The sequence below is a fragment of the Plecotus auritus genome (assembly GCF_963455305.1).
Source record: "Plecotus auritus genome assembly, chromosome: 4".
Lineage (NCBI taxonomy): Eukaryota > Metazoa > Chordata > Mammalia > Chiroptera > Vespertilionidae > Plecotus > Plecotus auritus.
Genome location: NC_137775.1, coordinates 40,197,303 through 40,220,063, shown reverse-complemented (window position 1 = coordinate 40,220,063; position 22,761 = coordinate 40,197,303). Strand labels below are relative to the sequence as shown.

At 44.8% G+C, this 22,761-nt stretch overlaps 1 long non-coding RNA gene across 1 annotated transcript; it reads left to right on the top strand.

Moving 5' to 3' along the window:
• The first annotated feature begins 15,468 nt into the window (after positions 1 to 15,468).
• On the top strand, positions 15,469 to 21,355 carry LOC308246113. The gene is made up of 3 exons (XR_013960369.1): positions 15,469 to 16,012; positions 20,602 to 20,739; positions 21,143 to 21,355. It is a non-coding gene; the product is annotated as an uncharacterized lncRNA (long non-coding RNA).
• The last annotated feature ends 1,406 nt before the right edge of the window (positions 21,356 to 22,761 follow it).

The window sequence follows — 22,761 nt, the reverse complement described above, 5'->3', positions numbered from 1 at the left end:
GAAGCTGAAGATTATGGAGGAGAAAGGGAGGCGCAGGCACAGCCGGCTGGCCCACAGGCTGCGTGTGCACATGACACCGTGGAGGGTCACAGGGCCCAGGAGAGCCCAGAGTGGGGCTGGCTGACTTAGTCCAGGTGGATCAGACTTCATGAAGTGAGATTTGAGACAGGCCTGGAGGAATGAATGAATCTTGACAAGTGGAGCGGGAGAGAGGACGCCCAGGCTGAAGGACGGGCAGAGACAATGGAGGTGTGGAAACACCCCTGGTATTTCAGGTAGAACTGGGATGAGTCTAATGAGATGTCAGTGGTGGAAGATTGTGGAGAGCGGCTACAGTGTTTGGACAGGTTCAAGCCTCAGACTAATGAGAGGGCACAGTCCTCTCATGTCAAAGTCACGTGCAAATCCCAGCATGGAGGGCAAGCCCTCCCAGCACAATTATAGCCAAAAGCTATGGTTGTAAGGTTGAACCTATGGTCCAAACACATGGCCCCACGTGTCTGAGTGATGTGGGCTTGATAGAGTTCAGGTGCATGTAATTGAGTAGTTTCGAAACCCACGAGAATGTTGTAACCACGCCCTTACTTTGCCTTGTGGAATCCTATCTAATAAAGAGGGAATATGCTAATTGACCATCACTCCATCACAAAGATGGCTGTACCCACAGCTGAGGCCAAATTCCCATAAGGAGCCTTAACGAGCAATCAGCAGGGACCTGAGGCTACGCCCTCCCCTGCCCCCGTGGGGCTTGACAGGGGACCTCAGGCCATGTCCCCCACACTGCAGGGCTTGACAGGTTATCTCAGACTGCACCCCCCACCCAGCATGGCTTGACAGGGGACTTCTGGCCATGTCCTCCGCCCTGGCATCAGGCAGGGGGACCTCAGGCCGAACCTCCTGCCTTGGCACCAGGCCGGGGGACTTCAGGCCATGCCACCCACCCAGCAGGGCTTGACAGGGACCTCAGGTCTCGCCCCCCACCCCAGCACCAGGCCAGGGGACCTGAGGCTGTGCCCCCCTGCCTGGCGGGGCTTGACAGGAGACCTCAGGCTGTGCTCCCCACCCAGCGGGGCTTGATGGGGAACCTCAAGGTGCACCCCCAGTGCTGGGTCGGAGGAACTCAGGCCGCGCCCCCTGCCCAGCGAGGCTTGATGGAGGACCTGAGGCTGCGCCCCCCTGCCAGTGGGGCTTGACGGGGGACCTCAAGGCATGCCCCCCCCACCCAATCTGGGGGACCTCAGGCCACGCCCCCGTCCTGGCACCAGGCCAGGGGACCTCAGGGCTTGACAAGGGTGGAACTGGCAGGGTCTGGATCTCTAGCCCAATGGCGGCGGGGCGGGCGGGGGGGTGGTGGGGAGCCAGGTCTGGGTCTCACGCGATTTTGAGGTGCATGTGGGTGGGCGGGGACTTGACTCTGGGTCCCCTTTTTAATGTGCAAGAATTTCATGCACTGGGCCACTAGTCTGGCTATAAAATAAAGAGACAGCTTACAGGCTGTGGCACTGTCTCTCTCCATCAGAGAGGGCAGCGTTTCACCCAGACCCAGCCTTCTTCTCTAGTCCGTCTTTTCTAACTCCCTCACCACCCCCACTCAGGTTCACTCTTGGCAGTGCTGGAGCAGCACAGAAGGTGAAGTGGGAGAGGCTGCGGGGCTCATGTTCCCACAGAATTTAAATATCCTGCTAAGGCTTTGTTTTATAGATTTGAGGACTTGGTGCTTTTAAGGGAGTTTTTTGTTTGTTTGTTTGTTTTCATATGAGAAAATAAAATGAGAATTTATAGAGCTTTTTAAGGGAAAGGGTCTATAGAGAGGAAAGACTGTTATGGTCTCAGATCTTTGCATCTATTTCCCATGTTGGTAGACAGTGGAAGATGCAGAATGAAAAAGCTTCCTGGAAGTGTAATCAACTAAGGTCTGACTCAGATAGAAATTAACCTGAAATCCTGTTTCTCTACAATATTGGTTTCAACTAATAATTTCCTGGGTCATAAATTTACATGGCCACCAAGACAGCAGACCTTCCTGATAGTCTATCTCAGGGGTCCTCAAACTTTTTAAACAGGGGGCCAGTTCACTGTCCCTCAGACCGTTGGAGGGCCGGACTATAGCTTAAAAAAAAAACTATGAACAAATTCCTATGCGCACTGCGGGCCCGGGATGAGTCGGCTGCTAAGCAGGATAGGCAGCGGCACCCAGCGGGCCGGATAAATGTCCTTGGCGGGCCGCATGTGGCCCGCGATATGTAGTTTGAGGACCCCTGGTCTATCTCATAAATGACCACATCTTCCCATCTCAGAATTAGCTAGTGTTGAAAGCGAGGTGACCTCAGCTCCCTTGTGGGTATGTTCTCCTGACTGGCTGCTCCCTCACAGGCTCTCAGCATCTGAGTACCACCCAGCTAGACTGGGGGGACTGTCCCCCTGCAGTCAGCCTAGCAAGAAGAGATCAGCTCTGGTGCCTCACCCAGTGATTCTAGGTGTGAGCCATAGAGTGGCCAGACACCCTAGAGTATCCCAGAAGAAAATTCTCTGTGGTGGCAGAGGCTTGCCTGTCATGGCTACTGCTCCGTCAGGTTACAACTTGAAGCAGGTTTCTGCCAGGTCTCTTCTGCGCCCCCTCCACTCTCTCACCATCTTCACCTCTCCCACCTCCTCCATTATCCGCTCCTCACCTCCACCCCCTTCACTCCATCCTTTCCTTTCCACTCTCTCCACTATCTATCCCCCCACCCCCCTCCACACACACACACATACACACACTCCATCTACCCTAGGCTCTAGTCCTTTGGGGCAATAAGAGTGTGTCCCCCTTTAGAAAACTAGTAGGCTGACTTCTGGCTAAGGCTGATCCAGGAAAGCTTGCTGTAACACTAAGGACTTCCTGTATCTTTGTTATCCCAAAGCCTGAGCAACAAGCTTTGAGTCCTACCCACCTCTGGGGAAATAAGAGGGGACAGGGCATCTAATTTGGTCTCTGCTCTGGGGAGGAGAAGCATTTAGAAGCAGGGACAGCCCCCTTCCAGCACAGACCAGGAGGCCCTTTCCTTAGGGGGCGTCCTTTTCAGAACCCAGGAGTTAACAGATTAAAAGGTATTCTACTTGCTAATTCAAATGGAATACCCAAAACCCACCCAGCGCTGGATTTGACATTTTTTGTTGAGGTGTTTTTACAAATGCTAATGAGCCCCTCTATTTGGCCTCATAGACAAGCACCATCCTCAGGCAATTTGATATTGAGAAACTCCCTTTGGCTCCATAAACAGTGGGGGCCAGACGTGCAGTCCTGGCAGGTTAGAAGCCCATTGGGTAGGCTTTCTGAAAAGGGCCCAGGCTGGGTTAGGGTTCCACCTGCCTTTTGTCCTTGAGTGAGGGGCAGGTGGGGTAGAAGGCAGGTGAGAAGATGGTGCCCCTTTTCCTAATCTCTGGGTTTCCTTCTGACTCCCCATGTAGAAGAAGTCCCTGAACAGAGAGAGCAGTCTCTCTCTCTCTCTCTCTCTCTCTCTCTCTCTCTCTCTCTCTCTCTCTCTCTCTCTCTCTCTCTTCTCATCTCTGCCTGATCTCTATATTGTCAAATAGGCTCTGTGAGAGGCTGGGTGAGGGCTGGGCACATTCGGGGGAGAATGTCCAATGATAGCCCACTCCCAAGGATTAACCCCCAAATCTGTGGGTGGGGGTTGGCAGAAGGTATGAGGCAAAACAAAACAGGAGGATAAACACTCGCATCAGCATAAGTGCTTTAGAAAAATATGACAGTTTGCAAAGGCTTTAGTTTCTGTTTAGAGTGAAAGACATTCCTTCTTCCTATTTACAGAGCCTGGAGTGGGCACCACCTGCGTCTTCTGACTTTGATTCCAGATGAAGTTTTTGTCCTTTGCTCCACCCCTGTGAGCCAGTCTCTACCCCCTCTGTGGGGAGGGCGGGGAAGCTGCGTGGAGGGAACATTAGGGAACCCAAAGAAAAGAGCAAAAGAAACGGATATGGCAGGCTGTCCTGCGGCCCAGGAATGATGAAGGGAGACTGCCACCTATGGGCCAGGTTCCAGGGAGCCCACACGTGGGGTTCAGCCAGCCAGATGCAATCTCAACATTGAAGGCGTCTTCGTGGAACAGTTAGTCACCAAAAAACACTCTCAACTCATTCATGACGAATGAGCATGTTTCCCAATTTAAAGAACATTTTTCTCTTTGTAAGAGTACAATCTCGTGAGTCAAGTTCTGTGTACAAAAGAAAAATAATTATTATATAACAGACATCTCTGGACCCTCCATCAAATTCACATCATTTGGCTAACCCCGCACACCACCTAAATTATTATGGCTGCTCAATAAAAGTGAATCGGCACAATTAGAGACAAATGCCATCTTGCTGTGGTATCCTAGTAGAAAAGCAATAGGATAAATAATGATGGGGCAAATAGCAAACACATTACAGCAGATGCCTGTGAGGTTGGGAGGGATGGGAAATGAGAGTGGAATCAGGCACAAAGAGGGAAATAAAATAAAATAAAATAAAATAAAACAAAACTAGAGAGGGGCCTTGCATATGGTAATGGTAACGGGTTTAGAACCAAAGAGGGTAATTGAATAAACTCTGCTCCCAAAGTGAAAAAGAAAATTCACAGGATTTGAGCTTGGGTGAGAGGGGAGGGAGGGGGTCCATTATGTTACAGTGGTTCCAATGGCATCATACAGTTCTTTTTGATATTTGAGATCTACGTGTTTGTGAATAGCAAACTATTATTCCCATTGTCTCCCATTATAAAATCAGACCTGCCACATCATCTCTACACAATATTGGATTTTGAGTGATTAAGCAGAGGAGGGGAGTGGTGTAGGTGTGTGTTTCTCTGTGTCTGTGAGTTTGTGCACATGTGTCTGTATGTAAATGTGTTTGTGTATGTGTTTATGTGTACATGAATGTGCGTGTGTGTGCACGTGCATACGTGTGTGTACCCGTGTGGAAGGATTATGGTTCTAGAACTCTTAAGCCAGAAATGCAGCACCTGAAGGAAAGCTAAGCCCATCCAGGGAAGCAGTGCCCCCTGAACAGACACAAGCACAGGCCCTGGGCATGGATCAGAGAGGCAGAGCTGGGCTGCAGAATTTTCTACAGATATCAGCAAGTGGAACGTAGGGTGCCGGCCTGTACTTCTGGCAAGAGCTCAAGGAAGCACAGGAAAGTACACAGTTAACGCAGGAAAGGGATTTCTCAGCACAAAGCAGGCTGGGAGAACAACCTGGGCCTGCAGCAGAAGATGAGGACTGGGCTAGAACCATTCTCTTAGGCCCACTGGCTGAGGGTCATCACCATCATTCTTTACTGAAAAGGAGCTCGCCACTGTACCAGAACCTGCCAAAATGCCTAGAGTTCTTTGCACGTAAGAACATAAATGATTCTGAATTCTCAGTGGCTTAATCATTCTCGAAAAATTCTCTTTTATGACATGTAAGTTCAAGGAACTCTCTAGATGTTGTGGTATTAGGACACATGGGAGGTGAATCATAACCAGGAAGATTTTGGTGTCTTTAATGGATTAGTAAATACTGTGTACTGTTGTTTCATTTTTTAAAACTTTTATAGAGATATTAGAGGCCCAGTGCACAGATTCATGCATGGGTGGGATCCCTCAGCCTGGCCTGCAGGGATCAGGCTGGAACTGGCAGTCTGACATCCCCCAAGGGGTCCTAGATTGCAAGAGGGCATAGGCCAGGCCGAGGGCTCACACCGGTGCCTCAATCTGTGCACTGGGCCTCTAGCATGCATATAAGAACTTTGGTTAATCTCTTCCCACCCTATCCCCTCCCTGCTTCCCTCTGAGATTCATCCATCTGTTCCATGTTTTCATGCTTGTGCATTGAGCGTCTGCCCCCTGGTGGTCAGTGCGCATCATAGCTACCGGTCGAATGGTTGAATGGTCACTTAGGCTTTTATATATATAGATCATGTATAATAATGAAAAATGTATAACGATGTAAAAGTGTAATATGCAAATCGAGCGAACGGCCAAACAGCAGAACAACCATCTGAACAACCTTCCAGACGACCTTCCGGATGAAGCCAGGGCTGCGAGGCTGAGGCAGCCGGGCTGCGAAGGCCTACTCTTGCTCAAATTTTGTGCATCAGGCCTCTAGTATATAAATATTTCCTTTGTATCTTTTTAGCTTACCATTATTTATTTTAGACTTATCTGTGTAGATGCTATAGATCTAGTTCACTCTTGTTAACTGCTGTGCCATGTTGCATTGCATCAATAATCCACATTTTATTTGCCCATTTGACTCCTGAAGGTCAGCCAGCTTGTTTCCACTTTTTAGCTATTATAGGGAGCGTGGAAAAGAATATTCTTTTGTATCTCCTTGGGTCCACATGTATGTCTCAGGAACTTCTAGACACATAAAGGTGAAATTGTTGCTCTTAGGTTATATATTAACTTTACCAGGCATTGCCAAATTGCTCTCTCTGGTGGTTAAATTTTACACTGCCCCAACAGCAGATAAAAGTAAGTTTTCATTTCTGCATTCTCACCAAATGCTGATACTGTCAGAGTTAAATATTTTTGTCCTACTCTAAGTGTGAAATAATATCTTTGCTTCTAATATGCATCTCCTTGACTAATGATGTCAACCACAGTTTCACATGTCTATTGGCCATTAAATGTCCTTTTGTGCTAATTGCTTTTCCATATCCTTTGCCATTTTGGTGATTGGTTGTTTCTCTTTTTCTTGCTTATTTTTAGGAACTTGTTGTACGTTTTTGAATACTTTTCTTTGGTTGGAAATGTAGGTTGCAGGTATTTTCTCCAAGTCTGTGCCTGTCTACTTTGTTATTGCTATCATTTGTCATTGAAAAGTCTTTTTAAATTATGTAGTTCAGTTTATCACTTTCCCATGATAATTTTTGGTTTGTGCTCTCTAGGATGTCATACATATTTTCCTATAGTCTGTCTAAATGTTTACAGCTTTCCATTAACACTTTGAAATTTACTTTTGTGCATGCTAGGAGGTACGAATCTAATTTTTCCCTTTGAAAATATTATTAACAAATAGTCTCAGTGCCATTTATTAAATAGTCATTTTCCCTTCTGACTTGTAATATCACCTGTCATATTCCAGGTTTCTATTTATGTGTTAGTGTGTGTGCTTTTTCAGAAAATCTGTCTCATTGATCTATTTATCCAAATGCTGATTTCAGAGTATTTGAATTACTATAACTTTGTGAAAAGTCTTGATATCTGTTAGGGTGATTTCTTTCTCTGTTTCAAAGTTGTTTTAGCTGTTCTTGGTCCCTTACTCTTCTGAATGGGTTTTATGATCTGCTTAGCAAGTCAGTGAAAATTTCTCCAGGGATTAATACAATATATTAAATTTGTAGTGTAAATTTAGGAAAACTGCTATTGTTAAGCTATTGTTTTCTCATATGTGAACATGTTATATCGCTCCATTTTTTCAGGTTATCTTTTATGTCTTTCAATAAAGCTTTAGAGTTTTCTGATGTAAAAATATTTCTCTCTTTTCCACGTCCAGCGCGGCTAGAGAGTGTGTCCAGTTCCTGAGTAGAGGAGCTGGGGATTGAGAAATAAAAGAAAGAAAGAGACAAGACATAAAAGGGAAGGAAAAAGCTGGGACTGGGTGGACCGCTGCCCTCTTCTGCTGGAGAGACAGTGACCCAGAGCCAATGCAGCATGTTTATTTTATACCCCCAAATACCAGGAAGTTTCACCAAAAGTCAAGACAAAGGATATTATTTGCATTCTTGAGTAGGCCCGAGCATTCCTGGTGCTAGACTAGATTTACATATCAAAACCCACTTCCCTACACCTGGGCTGAAATGAAGGTCAAGCTGATAACACCCTTGCCTTTTTGGCAAAGCGTGTTCCCAGGGCGTGGCTTTGCCTGTCGCCTTGGGTTCGGCTGACAATTTAAAGAAATGCCCATGTGCCTTCCCAGGCGCTCTCTACAGTTTTCTCCATAAAGTTTTTCTATTCCTTTGTTAGAGTTATTTCTAGGTACCATATAGTTTTTTGTAGTGCTGTAAATGGCATATCTTTTTATTTCATCCTCACTCTTGAATGATAGATTAACTGTGTATAGAATTACAAGTTGGCAGTTATTTTCCCTCAACATTCTGAATATATTTTCTCTTAGTAAACTAGGAAAAGAAGGAACATTTCTTAACCTGAAAAAGTGTATCTATCAAAGCCCTTTATCTTATTCTTAAAATCAAAATGCCTAAAAACATCCCATTTAAAGTCAGAAACAAGACGAGGAAAAATATTCAAATGCAATTTCATCCTAAATACCAGGAACAGTTAGAAATGTAATTCAAAAAACACCACATACAGCTAGATTTATTTAAATTAAATCTGAGTTTCAGCCTTTTAACTGGTGAATTTAGTCTATTTACATGATTATAATTACATTCTGTGATGAATTTATTCTTTAATCTTATTTTATGCTTCCCATTCAACATGTTGTTCTTTTTTCTCCTTTCTGCCTTTTATAGAACTGATAAATTTTCTTCCTTCCGGTGATTATATTTCTATTTTTGCATATTTACTTTTCAATTTAGCAAGCATAACATTCAACAATTTGTAGATTAATCAACACCCCTTGCTTTCCTTTGAAACAAAATAAGGATCGCAGGTAATTTTCTCCATCTCTTCTCACATATTATTATTTCTAGTACTAGAGGCCCGGTGCATGAAATTTGTGACATCCCTCTCACAATCCAGGACTGCTGGCTCCCAACTGCTCACCTGCCTGCCTTCCTGATTGCCCCTAACCGCTTCTGCCTGCCAGCCTAATCACCCCCTAACCACTCCCCTGCCAGCCTGATTGCTGCCTAACTGCTCCCCTGCCAGCCCGACCGATGCCTAACTGCTCCTCTGCCAGCCCGATCACCCCTACTGCCCTCCCCTGCTGGCCTGGTCTCCCCCAACAGGCACTTTTGTGACTGTTTCCTTTCATTTAACATAATGTTTTCAAGATTCATCCATGTTAATGTTTTCAAGATTCATCCATTCATTTCATTACATGTTGTAATATGTATTGTACTTCATTCCTTTTATGGCTGAATAACTGCCCTCCCCTGCTGGCCTGGTCTCCCCCAACTGCCCTCCTCTGCTGGCCTGGTCCCCCCCAACTGCCCTCCCCTGCAGGCCTTGTCTGCCCACCACTGCCCTCCCCTGCAGGCCTTGTCTGCTCACAACTTCCCTCCCCTGCTGGCCATCTTGTGGTGGCCATCTTGTGTCCACATGGGGGCAGCCATCTTTGACCACATGGGGTCAGCCATCTTGTGTCTTAGAGTGGTGGTCAATCTGCATATTACTCTTTTATTAGATAGGATTGTTCATTGCTAATTTATTGCTTCTTAAATTCTTTCTCATGGGTTCATTTTTCCTATTCCCTGAAGGACATCCTTTTGTAGTTCTTTCATAAAGAATCTGTGAGTGAAAAATTCTCTTAGTTTCTGCCTGAAAAATGTCTTTATTTCACTCTTATTCATAAATGATCATTTAACTGGGTATAGAATTATAGGTCAGCAGTTCTTAAGATAGTTTTCTATTTTATTTTTGCTTCAACTTTTGCAGATGATATGTTAACTCTCAGTCTAATTGTTCCTTTACAGACAATGTGCCTTTTCCCTCCTGGTTGTTTTTAAGTTGTTCTGAAGTTTGTTTTTTGAAGTTCCACATTTTTCACCATATATATCTGAGATTTATTTGATTTATTCTAGTCAACATTTGTTGTGCTTCTTCAATCAGAGGACTGAATTTTTTTGTTCATTCTAGAATATTCTCAGCTATTACTTTATTAGTTGAATATTGTATTGCTCTAGTCTTTTTCTTGCATGTCTAGAAATATTATACTTTCTCATTTTATTCTTCCATTCTTTTTATTGGGTCATTAAAAATCTCATTATGAACTGTATTTTGAGTACTACTTTTCAGATCTATTTTCTAGTTCATTGTTGTGATTTTTTATTTAATTCAAAAATAAGGGAGCCAACATTCCTCAAAAAGAATATTAAATCTCAAAAGGAAGATAAAAATTTCATCTAGGAAAGACATTTTCCATAAAAAAGACACTGTGCCTTCTCCAATCATATCCTTTAAAAATACAGAATATTCTCTAAGGTGGGTATGATTTTTTAAAATAAGTATTTTTAAATAATTGAATTTATGCTGAGGAAGTATCTCTGAAAATGGTGATGGGGAAAAGACCACATATATCTTGCTTTTACTTGTTGAAACTGGCTGGTCAGTAGGATGCAAAAGCATATACTAGTATTTTGAGGTGAACCAGACCTGGGTTCAAATGCTAGCTTTACTACTAACCAGTTATGTAACTTTGGCAACTTACTTTAACCTCCTTGAATCTCTCGGAATGTTAATTTCATCATCTATTAAAAACCCATCAGCGTTGACAGGAGGAACCAATGATATGGTGAATATAAAGTGCCTTGTGCAGAGTCTGACCAATGGCAGGTGTTTCATAAGAGATTATCGTTATTTCCTGCATAAGAATCCTAATCAGTACTGGTGCCATCATGTCAGTTATCACCATATAGTATTTGAAATCTTTTCATTACTCATGTCCCATCATAACTCCTTTGCTGTAACTTTGATATCCCTATATTTATACAGATCAATAATTATTCCAGGTAAGGGATGGAACAATTGCTTGTGGAAATGTTTGTGGTAAGTTATTTTTCATGACCTTTTCCTTTGCATCAGTCCCCTTTGACAGCGATCAAAGCCCCAAATAAAACATTCTGGGGTCCTTTCTTGCAGCAAATGCTATAATGCAAAATCTGTCTGGGAGGCATCTCCTGGATTCTTAAAAGATAAATGCTTAGAAAATAGATTCAATCAAAATGGAACTGTTATAAATACATCCTCTCTGTGATTTTTCAAGAAAACATATTTTATTCTGTCTGGCAGCATCCTCTAAATTGAATTCACATTAGAGAGATGAGTTCATTGGAAGAAGATAATATATTGATGCAGGAATTACTCTGCCTTTGGTGGGGGCACTCAGTGTCTCTGAAAGGTGAACATGCCTCATGCTCAGGTGTGATGGCAAGTATTGCCTTCACCAGGCTGTTCTCACAAATTCATTCTCTAGTGATAATTATGCCAGGAAATGGGATTTTTCCTGTGCACACATTTTAGTGACCAATATCCCTATATATGTAGTTTATTCAGATATTTTCATGGATAAGCTTCTTGAATGAACAGCCACCCGAATGTAGAATTAATTAAACACCTTTATTAAACAACAGCAGTTAGCCTATTATCTGCAACCCACTGGTGCAGGTCTTCATTGCCCAGAGCACAGAGAATGCTTGAGCCATTGACAAATGGTGATCCCATTGTTAATATCACTAAACTATTTAAGATAGGGGAACCTTAAATGATTTAGTGATATTAACAACTATAATAGTTACTATTTATTATATGGTCTCTGCGTGCCTGATGTTAATATATATTATTAACATATATCAATAGATATTTATATGTACATAATAAATATTAAATTCAATTTCTACAGTCACTCTGTGCGGGAGGTAGTATTATTAGACCCATTTTATAGATGAGGAAATGAAGCACAAGGAGTTCAGTGCTCAGGGGTGCACAGCTGGCAGCGGTGGATCTGGGTTCACCAGGAAAGTCATTTTACCTTCACCACGTGCATGTGAGGAGGCCCGGAGGTGCGCGGGCTGTCCTCTGTGCTCAGTGATTTCTGGACTCAGCTTCTCCCCATCCGCCTAGCACGTAATGCCTCTAGATATACTGTCAAAAAGCTTAAAATTTTAGCTCCACTGAATTTAATTTTTATGCTTACCTTACCTTATATTTATCTTAACAATTCCACTGAGGCAATAGTTCGGCCCTTCCTCCCTCCATCCTTCCTTCCTTCATGTTTGCTGAGTGCTTAGGGATAGAATCTAATGAATAAAATAAATTGACAAACAAAATCAATCCAGAGACATGGAAGCAACAGACTGAAGAATCTCAAGAGGGGTGGGGGGAAAGATTAACCAAATAATTTATATGCATGTATACATAACCTATGGACACAGACAATAGTGAGGTGAAGGCTGGGGGAGGGGCGGGAGCAGGGAGGAGGGGGTCAATGGGGGGGTAGGGGACATCTGTAATACTCTCAATAATAAAGATAAATTTTTAAAAAGAGCGAGAGGGAATGAAGAGGAGGATGAGAAAAGATTCTCTTCACTTGGGAAGTTTGCATTCTAGGCCAGAAAACAGACGGCATACCCGTGAAACAGAGGATGAGACAACAGTGCGGATCACAGGCTGACCCCTTGGGTAGCACAGGTGGGACCATTTCAGTGTGCTCAGCCTCTTCCTCCTTCACAGTTAGGCTCCAGCCCGGCTCTCTGGTGGAGTTAATGCCCACGTCCCATGCTGTGGCCTTCCCAGCTCATTGCCTTGGCTCTGCCGTGGTCCTCCCGCCTTTGCTGCCTGTTGCTCGTTGGGTCTTGTTGGTGAGCAGGGCCAAGGTGCTCCGACCAAGTGGACATCATACATTTCAAACCACTCGAGGTGATGGAAGTGCACCCCCTGGGCTGACGGAGGTACAGTCAGGGCATCACCTTGGCTTTAGCACACAGACTGACGCTAATCTACCATTAGAGGGGTCTGAAAACACTGCCGTCAACGGGCATTTCAGGACGTTGACATGGTGATTATAAAACGGGGAGATTTCCTCTGTCCTCGGCTGTTTTCGTCCGCCTGGGCTGTCATAACAGAATCCCATAGACTGGGTGGCTTAAACGACAGAAATTAATTTCTCACAGTTCTGGTGGCTGGGAAATTCGAGATCAGGGTGCCTCTGGGGAGGGCCCTTCTCCTGGTTTGTAGAAAGACACCTTGCTGTACCCTCACACAGCAGAGGGAGGAAGCGCTGGTGTCTCCACTTTTTATAAGACCACCAATCCCACCATGGGGGCCTCCCTTCATTTAAACCTTGTCACCTCCCAAAGGCCCTACCTCCCAATACCATCACATTCGAACTTAGGTTTCAACATATGAATTTGGGGGGGCGGGGGGCACAACCACTCAGGCCATAACAGAGGTGAAGATGCTTTTAACTCCTAGAAGTAAGAGTGTCTCCCTGGCTCTCTCTTCTCCTGGTCCCCTCCCTCTTCCCCCACCCCCCACCACACTGGACCTTCACACCTTCCCAGGTGATTCTCTACCAAGTGGGACATTTACTTTTATGAAAGATCAGAATAACTCCTCTTTCCAGAGTGGCCCCCTTCTACTACTAGTTCATAGACCAAAAAAAGGTAGCTTTTGTTAATACTTGGCTCCATAAAACTTCAGAAGAATCTAGCTCAAAAAGATATTTTTATTAAAATCATTTTTTGTAATACATGCACAAAATCAGAGTTCAAAAGAGCATAACATCCATTTATCAAACCTCATCAAGTGGTATCTCATGAAAGCTGACATAAACTGGGAAAAAATACTGGTTACTAAAAGCAATTCCTGTTCCCCAGCCGCTCTATCCCTCTCTGGGGGGCCACTGCTATCTTTTTGGGGGGCGTCGGGGGGAAGGGAAATGGGAGAGTGAGTGGGACATAGCCTTCTAGAGGTAACTGCCGGCATGCACTTACGAAGTTGTTTTACTGAAGTAGAGATGGCAGGATTTTGTGCATTCAGCTCTGCTCCTTGCTTCTTTCTGTCTCTAATAATGGATGGCGGCGACCACTCTGCCGCTGCCGTGAGTACCGCCTCTGTCTTTGGATGGGCAGCGTCGTCTCCCCGGATGGATACAGCAGAGTATCCAGGCCAGTTCTTTTTAAAGAACCTTTAGGCTGCTTGCAACCTTTTCTTTTTTCAAACAATGCTTATATGTAAGTGTAGCTATAGAATAAATTCCCATATAAGGAGAAGCATTGGATCAGATGGTATGCACACTTTAAAAGCTGTGAAATAATTTAAATATACAATAAAGGATAAAGACTAATGTAACTAACACTCTACCCAGCATTCTTACACCCCAACAAGGAAAATCACATTTCGTTTAGGAAGCACCAAAGCGTAAAGTTACTAATTCGTGGCTCATGCATTAGTGATTTGGAATGAGGAGGTTATCTGATTTCACTTGATCTAGGAGCCTGCATTCGAATGGTGCTAGGATTGTGAATGTGTTCTAGCTAGAGGCCTCAGCGATGTCCAAAGTGGGTTGTTTTTTGAACCCATCGCCTGTATATTCCTGAGTATAATTGTTTGAAGTGCTTGACCCTAATCAATGGAAGTGCCCAGGCCTGGCCTGGCAAGGTGTGGGGGCTGGAAAGCGACCTGAATTAGCGAACACGGGACTGCCTGGACCATGTCGAGTCCTCCCCAGTATCCAGTTGTATGAGTAAGCTACTTCGCAGGGATTAGTTTCATTTCTTATAAAATGGAATGAGCTTTCCGTTGTGTTCTTAGCTTCCAAATTGATGGTGGCTTAATCTCTTTATAAAAGTCATGTGTGCTGTGTGTGTAATTTCCATTACACTTTATCACAGACCCCATACCTTCTGCAAGGATTTTAGTAATGCTTTTCTGAACAGGAGGTCCCACCCCCTGCTCCCAGTGGGTTCACCTTCTCTGCTGGTTGCACACCTGCGGTTAAGGTTTCCCAGGGCTCCTGTGAATGCTGGTTCCGGTATTAAACAGCCCAGGAAGTTTGAGCCTACCATTTGTGCAGATGCCTCTCCAGTGCTTTAAACTGTCCTTTCTAGGATATGATTCCAGTGGGTTACATTAGTCTCACTCTTACCTTCCTCAGCTTTCTCTTAGACTTTTTTCCTTATCAGAATTCTTATTGAAGCAGCCTAGCAGACTGCTGAACTCATAATTTATTACTTTAAAGAACCCACTGAAATAATGAAAAGTGTTCACTGTTGAGCACAATGGAGTTAAACTCAGCTTGATATTTATTCCTCACTGCCCCAAGGATGCAGCTAACGGATCTTACAATGAAAAGGGAATGGCTGCAGAGATCTCTTATCCATCTTTTATTTCTTTTTTTCCTTTGAGCTAAAATTATTCTGTCTGTTAGCCACCGAGTCAGATTTTATAATCTGCTTGCAGTTCAGGCGGGGACAAAGGATATGTACTGTCTTTTCCCTTTATGCCCAGGACAGTGTGACATGAGCACAGTGCGATCCATTGCCTGGCAGGCGAGTGTCGCCATGCACAGTTCAGACCTCTCGGGCCTCTGAGTTTCCCTCCCTTGGTGACAGAAAACCCACCGGACTCCAGCAGCCGCTGAGCTCCGGCAGCCATTGGCCCCGACGCTCTGCCTCCTGCCTTTCAGTAGGTAGAGGCCAGGTGGGGTGGTGGCCAATGGGTGCTTTGTATCCAGGAGAACATGGCACAGTTAGCTATTTAAATCCAACCAGGATGATGTAAGCCAGTAGGGCTGAAAGGATTAGGAACAAGGCTGAAGGAAGAAGAAATCTTGTCGGGCAGCATCATTTACAGGGAGCTGGGCTGCGCATGGCCTGTGCCCTGAGCCAAACTCCTAGGGCTCTCATGGGCCTCCCAGCCTCCAAAGAGGAGGGATGGCTGTGCAGAATAATCTGATGCTAAATGACGTGGGGAGAGTGTCATTCTTACATGATTTCTCTCTCTCTCTCCCTCTCTCTCTCTCTCTCTCTCTCTCTCTCTCTCTCTCTCTCTCTTTTCACTGGAAGGGCAGGTCTTTACTTAGATGAAAACACACAGCCCCGCTCGTTTGCAAACTGCTGGGGTTTCACAGGAAAGCTGGGCCTTTGCTCCCACTGATAAGAGGAGAGCGTTTGCTCCTGCCCTGGAGGGCTGTGGCTCAGTCAGCCCGTGGGAAGCCTGGAGAGAGAGTTCTCAGCTTTGATGCCGTTTTGCAGAACCAGCAGAAGTTCAGACTCAGGAAATGATGCTAAAGACATTTTGAAAAATGTGAGAGGGGCTTGACACAGCGTTGGCGCAGGATATGTGACAGGAAGCGGCGTGGTGAGTGGTGATAACGGCCTGGCCGGCCGGGGCCGGGCCGGGCAGGGAGCTCTTTCTCAGCCGAGCCCAGTCCCTGCGGTGGGGGTGCTCTGAGCACCCAGGCCGGGCGGCCTCACAGAAGGCAGACTGAGAGCTGAAATCTGGTCATGCCCTGAGGGCCTGGGCAGGGGACAGACCCCGAAGAAGGTGGGTGGGGCCCTGAGAGCACCGTCTCACCATCAAGGACTTGACAGCCACCTGCACACAGATCACATCTTAGAAGTTGCATTAGTTGGGGTTGTGCTGGGCTCTGCTCACACCTTCCCCAAAGCCCCTCCTGGAGTCAAAAGCTGGCTTGGGGACAGAGGGGGTGCAGTGTTTGTCCGTAGGGTCTCTTACGGAGAGGCTGCGCGATGCCGCTTACACAGGTGCTCCAGGAGAATTAGATGAAGGGACACGCCGGTGACTGTTAACGCCGGAGTCAGTGAATAACGGCCAGATGCCTGTCTCCGGGCAGACCCACCGCCGCGTGAGAGAACCTGCGCTGATCGGCTTAGGAGGGGCTTTCCTTCCAGATGGCCGCCGCGGCCTTTGTGTCAGGGAAGGGCTCTCCTTCCAAGTCGGGTGCCCCCCGCCTGCGATGCAGATTAGTCATCTGTTTTTGCTTGCCACTCGTAAGAAATAAACATTCTGGGCACCAGGCAGGGAGCTTTTCAACCCTGAGAGTGTTGTGCATGTTCGAGTACATATGGCAAGACCCTCTCTTAGACAGTTAGCAAGTGCTCCCGGCACTGGGCTTTGTTCCGACAGCTCTATCTGATAGGTGGCCGTTCGTCGAGTCACTTTTGCTGTAAGGAGTGGAGGGAAAAACTTGATGATGGTATGAATTTAGAATAATTATTATATTTGTGTTTCTCCTGCCACATTCTTCCTTTAATAACTATTTGCCGCTCTGTTTTCCTAATGTTGTTATTGCTGCTGTCATTTTAACCTGTGGGAAGGCAGAACTATTTGAGGACTCCTTTAGACAACAAATTCTGCATGAACCCTGAAGGGGTCACTCAATTTAAGTAATACAGAAGAACCCAATATAGGCAATGACATGACAGAGAGAGAGCAAAGAGGATAATTCCACAAAATTGCAAAGTCAACAGGCAGTCTCTCATCTCTGTCAAGCATGTCCAGGCCCAGGAAGATAAAAATCCTTATCTCTAGGACACGAGTCCTGCTTCAAGTGCTCAAAACCTAGTGAAGGAGACAGACTTGTGTACAAGTGCCTCTGAGACAAGGCACGGACGTGACCGAAGGGCCGTGTGCACCGAACGCACCGGAGCGCTGAAGAGGCGGAGTCATCCCGGGGTGAGGCCTCCTAGTGGGACCTTAGGGATGAAGAGGATTTCAACAGGTGGAATGGTGGCTATCTCATAGGAAACGCTGCAGCCTTAAAAAAAGAAATCTCTACATCTGTGTGAACAAATAGAGCACGAAGTCCAATACAGATTACATTGAAAAGGAGGTTATTCAACAGTGTGTATAGAGTTCCCACTTTTAAGAGTAAAACATATATATGCATCTGGTTGGGCTGTTGAGCCCTAAAGGTAGACTGGATCCAACTCTAAGCTCGGTCGTTTCAGTGCATTGTGTTATTGTTGAAGATATTTGCTGTCTCTTCCTGGGGAAGGTTTTTCTTTCCTGTTCAGTGGTGTCAGGCTGGTCATGTGACCTGCGTTGCGAGCAGACGTGAGGTATGCCCCCTCTGAGTAGCTGCTTTAAGGGCCATCACTGGCCCCTGCCATGTGCTCCCTCCCTGAGATTCTGGTGATCAGCTACCTCCTAGTAGAGAGCGCTCCTTAGGCTTCAGCGTGGGTTGTGGGAAGAAGACAACCTGGAGCAGATCCACATGGTTGACACGGTTCATTAGCATAAGCAGGAAACAAACCTTCATTACTGTCAGCCACCGGGATGTTGGTACTATAGCATAACTCAGCCTATGTTGGCTGATAAATATCTTACAACCAATGGGGTTTTATGTGACCTCTTTAAGCCTCAGTTTCCCTGTCTATAAAAGGGGATATTAGTAGTGCCTACCTCAGAGGACCACTGTGAGGTTAAAATTAGTTCACGTTAAAGTACACTGCATGATGTCTAGTCCATAAAAAGAATCCAATAAATGTTAGCTATCTTTAAATCTGCATAGAAAGGTGTTTGGAGGAATGTACACCAACCTGTTAAAAATAGCTATTTCTTTTAAAAAAATTTTTTTAAATTTGAGTATAGTTGGTACACAGTATTATTAACTATATTAGTTTCAGGTTTACAATATTGTAATTGGACATTTTTATACCTTATAATGTGATCACCCCACTAATTCTAGTAATCATTTGTCACCATGGAAACTTATCACGATATCATTGACTATATTCCCCTTCACCTTTTCACCCATCACCCTAGTCCTCCCCTCTGGCCACCATCCCTTTAGTCTCTGTTTCTATGAGTCTGTTTTTGTTTTGTTTGTTCAAAAAACAGTTCTCTCTTGAATGTGAGGTTATGGGTAACTTCATTTTCTACCTAATTTATTAATCAAATTTTTATAATGAATTGTAATAGTTTAAGAATCATAAAAACTAGATATTTCCATTTTGGAAAAATGAACAATAGGCCCTGTACATTTCTCTATCACAGTGCTTATTGCACCACACTGACTCCTTGAAGGAAGGGGTTATGTCATTGCCCTGTGATATGAGCGTCTGACCTCCTGGATGGCACAGGACTGGTACTCAACACATGCTAACACTAATATAATTGATCACATTTTCTCATCGGAATGACTGGGCAAGTGGTAGGTCAGGAAACTAGGCATGGCTTAGTGGGTCCTCTGTTTCAGGGTCTCTTATGAGACTGTAATCAAAGTATTGGCCAGGGCTGGGGCCTCGTCAGAGGCTTGAATGGGGAGGAGTCCGCTTCCACACTCTGTGGTTGTTGGCTTGATTCAGTTTCTTGCATGTTATCAGACTAAGGGTCTCATTTCCATGCTGGCTGTCAGCTGGAGGCTTCCCCGTTTATTGCCATGTGGGACTCTCCATATGGTGGGTTATTTCATCAAAGCCAGAAAGGGAGAGGAAGTCTGCTAGCAAGATGGAAGTTATAATTTTACATAATGTGATCATTGGAGTGACATCACTTTTGCCATATTCTGGTTCGAAACAAGTCACAGTTCCCTCCCACACTCAGGAAAAGAACTCCATACGGCTCTGGATACCAGGAGGCAGGGATTATTGGGAGTCATCCTAGAGTCTGTCCGTAACAAAAAGGAAATGAAAGAAATGACCGATTTTGAATACAAAGAAGGGAAACTGAGGGAACTAACACACAGAAGATGGCTCCTCTCCTGGTAGAAAAGGAGATGAGCCCTGGCCACTGTTGTTCAGTGGTTAGAGCATCGGACTGCATACTGAAGGGTCTCAGGTTTGATTCCTGGTCAAGAGCATGTACCTGGGTTGTGGGTTTGCTCCCCACCCCCAGTTTGGTCACATGTGGGAGGCAACCAATCGATGTGTCTCTCTCACATTGGTGTTTCTCTCTCCCTTCCCCTTTCTCTGAAAAGCAATGGAAAAAAATATCCTCAGGTGAGGATTAACAGAGAAGAGAAGAGGAGGAGAGGGGAGGAGAGGGGAGGGGAGGAGAGGAACAGAAAAGGAGATGAGGTCACCCTTCGAGAGAGAAGGGGTCAAATGGAGGATGTAGGAGAAAAAAATATTTGCCATGAGGAGAGGGAGTTCGTAAGTTAAGTAGGTAACTTCTGAACAGCCCAGCCAGATTACAAAGTGTGGATCTGATGTGGAGCCAAATGGCAGTTAAATGACTTACTCCAACAATAGATGGTTCCCTGTTTTCAACCTGGAAACCAATGGATGGAGGAGGGATTGCCCCAGGGTTGAGTGTGTTAAAAGTCAGGGTCAAGAGTGTATTAAAAGGGTGTGTTCAAGATCAGGGTCAAAAGTCTCTATGATGCAGGTGAAAAACAAACAAACTAACAAACAAAAGGACCCAAGTGACTCAGAGTTATTTTTCTACCTTTTACTTCCACATTCCTATTTCACCAACTGTCCCAAAGTAAGTCTGAGTGTTCCCGAGTTGGCCTGGCTCTGGGAAGGCCAACATTCTGCCAAGGTGAAGAGACAGGTCCCAATAGAGCTTCCAGACAGCCTCCATGGGGACAATGCAAAACACAAGCTCTTTCTGTAGAGACAGGATCCCCCTCGGAGGCCCCCAGGCCCCTTCCCTACCTCCAAGCACTTTTCTGGCACTTCCAATGGTTCTCATCAACCCTTCCTCTCTCACCGGTGCCCACCTCTTCTTCATCCTCTCCCTCAGCCAGTGTTTATCAAGTTCCTTTTATTGGTTAGTCCCATTCTCTATACAGTTAAAATGAGTTACTGACAGTCAATACACTGACCTTAGACTCACAATGGGTCAAGGAGGTTAAAATGCTGAAGTAAGTAGAAGATACTGTGATGAGTTTGTTAAGAAATTTGACTCCGTTTCCTGGATTAATTGTTGTCTTTCTTTACTGTGCCCTCACTTGGTCTTGGTATTATGCTGTTGAACAGGCTAGACCAGCAGAAGAGAGAAACGCATGGTCATCCTGCCCATCCTCCTTCCTTCCAGCAAGGCGCCAGCAGTCACCGTCCTGTGTAGGAAGACTGCAGGAGGAAGACGTAAACGCTTGGCTACATGCAACGCTGATGGTAGAGAAGTATTTTTTTTTTTATTGTTTGAAGTATTACAAATAGTAGTACATATGTCTCCTTCCCCCCCCCCCCCCCCCATTGACCTTCCCTGGTTGATCTCTTAGAGCGCCCCCCACAACCTCCTCTGCCTTCCCGCTGTAGTTTGACAGTCTGTTCAATGCTTCTTTGCCTCTGTATCTATATTTTCCCTCCATTTCTTTCCTTTAAAAAATCTTGCCTCTGCAGACTAGAAATAAACGTATAATAACAAAAAATGTTTGAGTCCCAATTTCAATGTCCAACAGTTCTGAGTCCCCGTTTCAATGTCAAACAGTTCCTTATGTGTACATGTCAGCAATGATATCTGGATGGTGGGCACATGGTGGCAATGCAGGTCCGACCCTCTCTGGTTTGGTCCTAGGCAACCTGCTGCGTCGCACAGCTGCTGACTGCTAGCGTGGCAAGGTGTCGTCAGCGTCTCCCATCTCTGGACTGTTTCTCCTCTTGTCTTCGTGGTTGGAGCAGACCTGTCCATTCCTCTCTGTTGCAGGAATCCACATGGTCTTGGAGTTGTTTTATGAAAATATACAAACATATTCTTGACCAAAAGTTAATAAAGGAATCTTTTCTATATAATTGATTTGGGATCCTTTTTATTTTTGCCCAAACGATTTTCCTTTGTCTTATTTAGACACCATGTGTGTTTTTCATGGGGGTCTTGCTGTTAGCGAGAAGTATTTTTTTTAAAAGCTTTGAGTCAATGTAAAGGTTTTCTTACTTCAGAGAACTCTTAGAGAGAGGATAATAATTTCCCACATGAATAGAGCTATGGCAGGTCTCATTCACCCTAGTACCCCCTAGTACCCGGCCCATTGCAGGCCCATAATACTCATTCAATAAACATTTGTTGAGCTGAAATGAGCTTATCAAAGGATGACACATGAGCAAATGTAGATCATTGTTTAATGAAGTCTAATATAGTCCTGTGCCTCTTAACATGGGATTAGGTTCTGAGACATGCTTAGGCAATTTCATCGTTTTGTGAATATCACAGAGTGTACATACACAAACCTAGATGGGACAGCCTACTACACACTGAGGCTGTATGGTATAGCTGCTCCTTGGCTACAGGCCTGTACAGCATGTTGCTACACAAAACAACCAGAGATTAAATTAAGCACAAGAGACATGGTAAACATGAGCTGTATGAGGCTGCTGCTGGTAGAACATGCTACTGTTTTACAGTAAACATTTTTTTTTATAAGTAGAAAGAGCACACTTTAAAGTAACTATGAAAAGTATAATATAGTAAATACATAAACCAGGAACATACAGTAGTTGCTCATTATCAAGTATCATATACTGTACCTGACTGTACATGCTATACTTGTATAGGACTGGCAGTGCAGTAGGTTTGTTTATACCAGCATCACCACAAACACATGCACCCACCCACTGCTCTGATGTTATGATGGCTTCAGTGTCACTAGGCGGTAGGAATTTTTCAGCTCCATTATAATCTTATGGGACCACCATTGTATATGTGGTCCATCATTGACCAAAACATTGTTATGGGACACATGACTCTAAGTGAAAATTAGAATTCCCAATGCTTCTTACAAGAGGCTGAATATAAAATCTGAAGAATTGCTGCTATATAAGGATTACCATCTTCCTATATAAGATCCTGCTTTTAAAAAAAAAAACACAAGGTTAGGATCTATTTCTAAGAGAAAACTTTGGGTTGAAACATTTTAAATGCACACAAATATAGAATAAAATAGCAATAACTGCCCAGCTGGTGTGGCTCAGTGGTTGAGCGTCAACCTATGGACTAGGCCAGTGGTTGGCAAACTCATTAGTCAACAGAGCCAAATATCAACAGTACAACGACTGAAATTTCTTTTGAGAGCCAAATTTTTTAAACTTAAACTTCTAACACCACTTCTTCAAAATAGACTCGCCCAGGCCGTGGTATTTTGTGGAAGAGCCACACTCAAGGGGCCAAAGAGCTGCATGTGGCTCGCGAGCCGCAGTTTG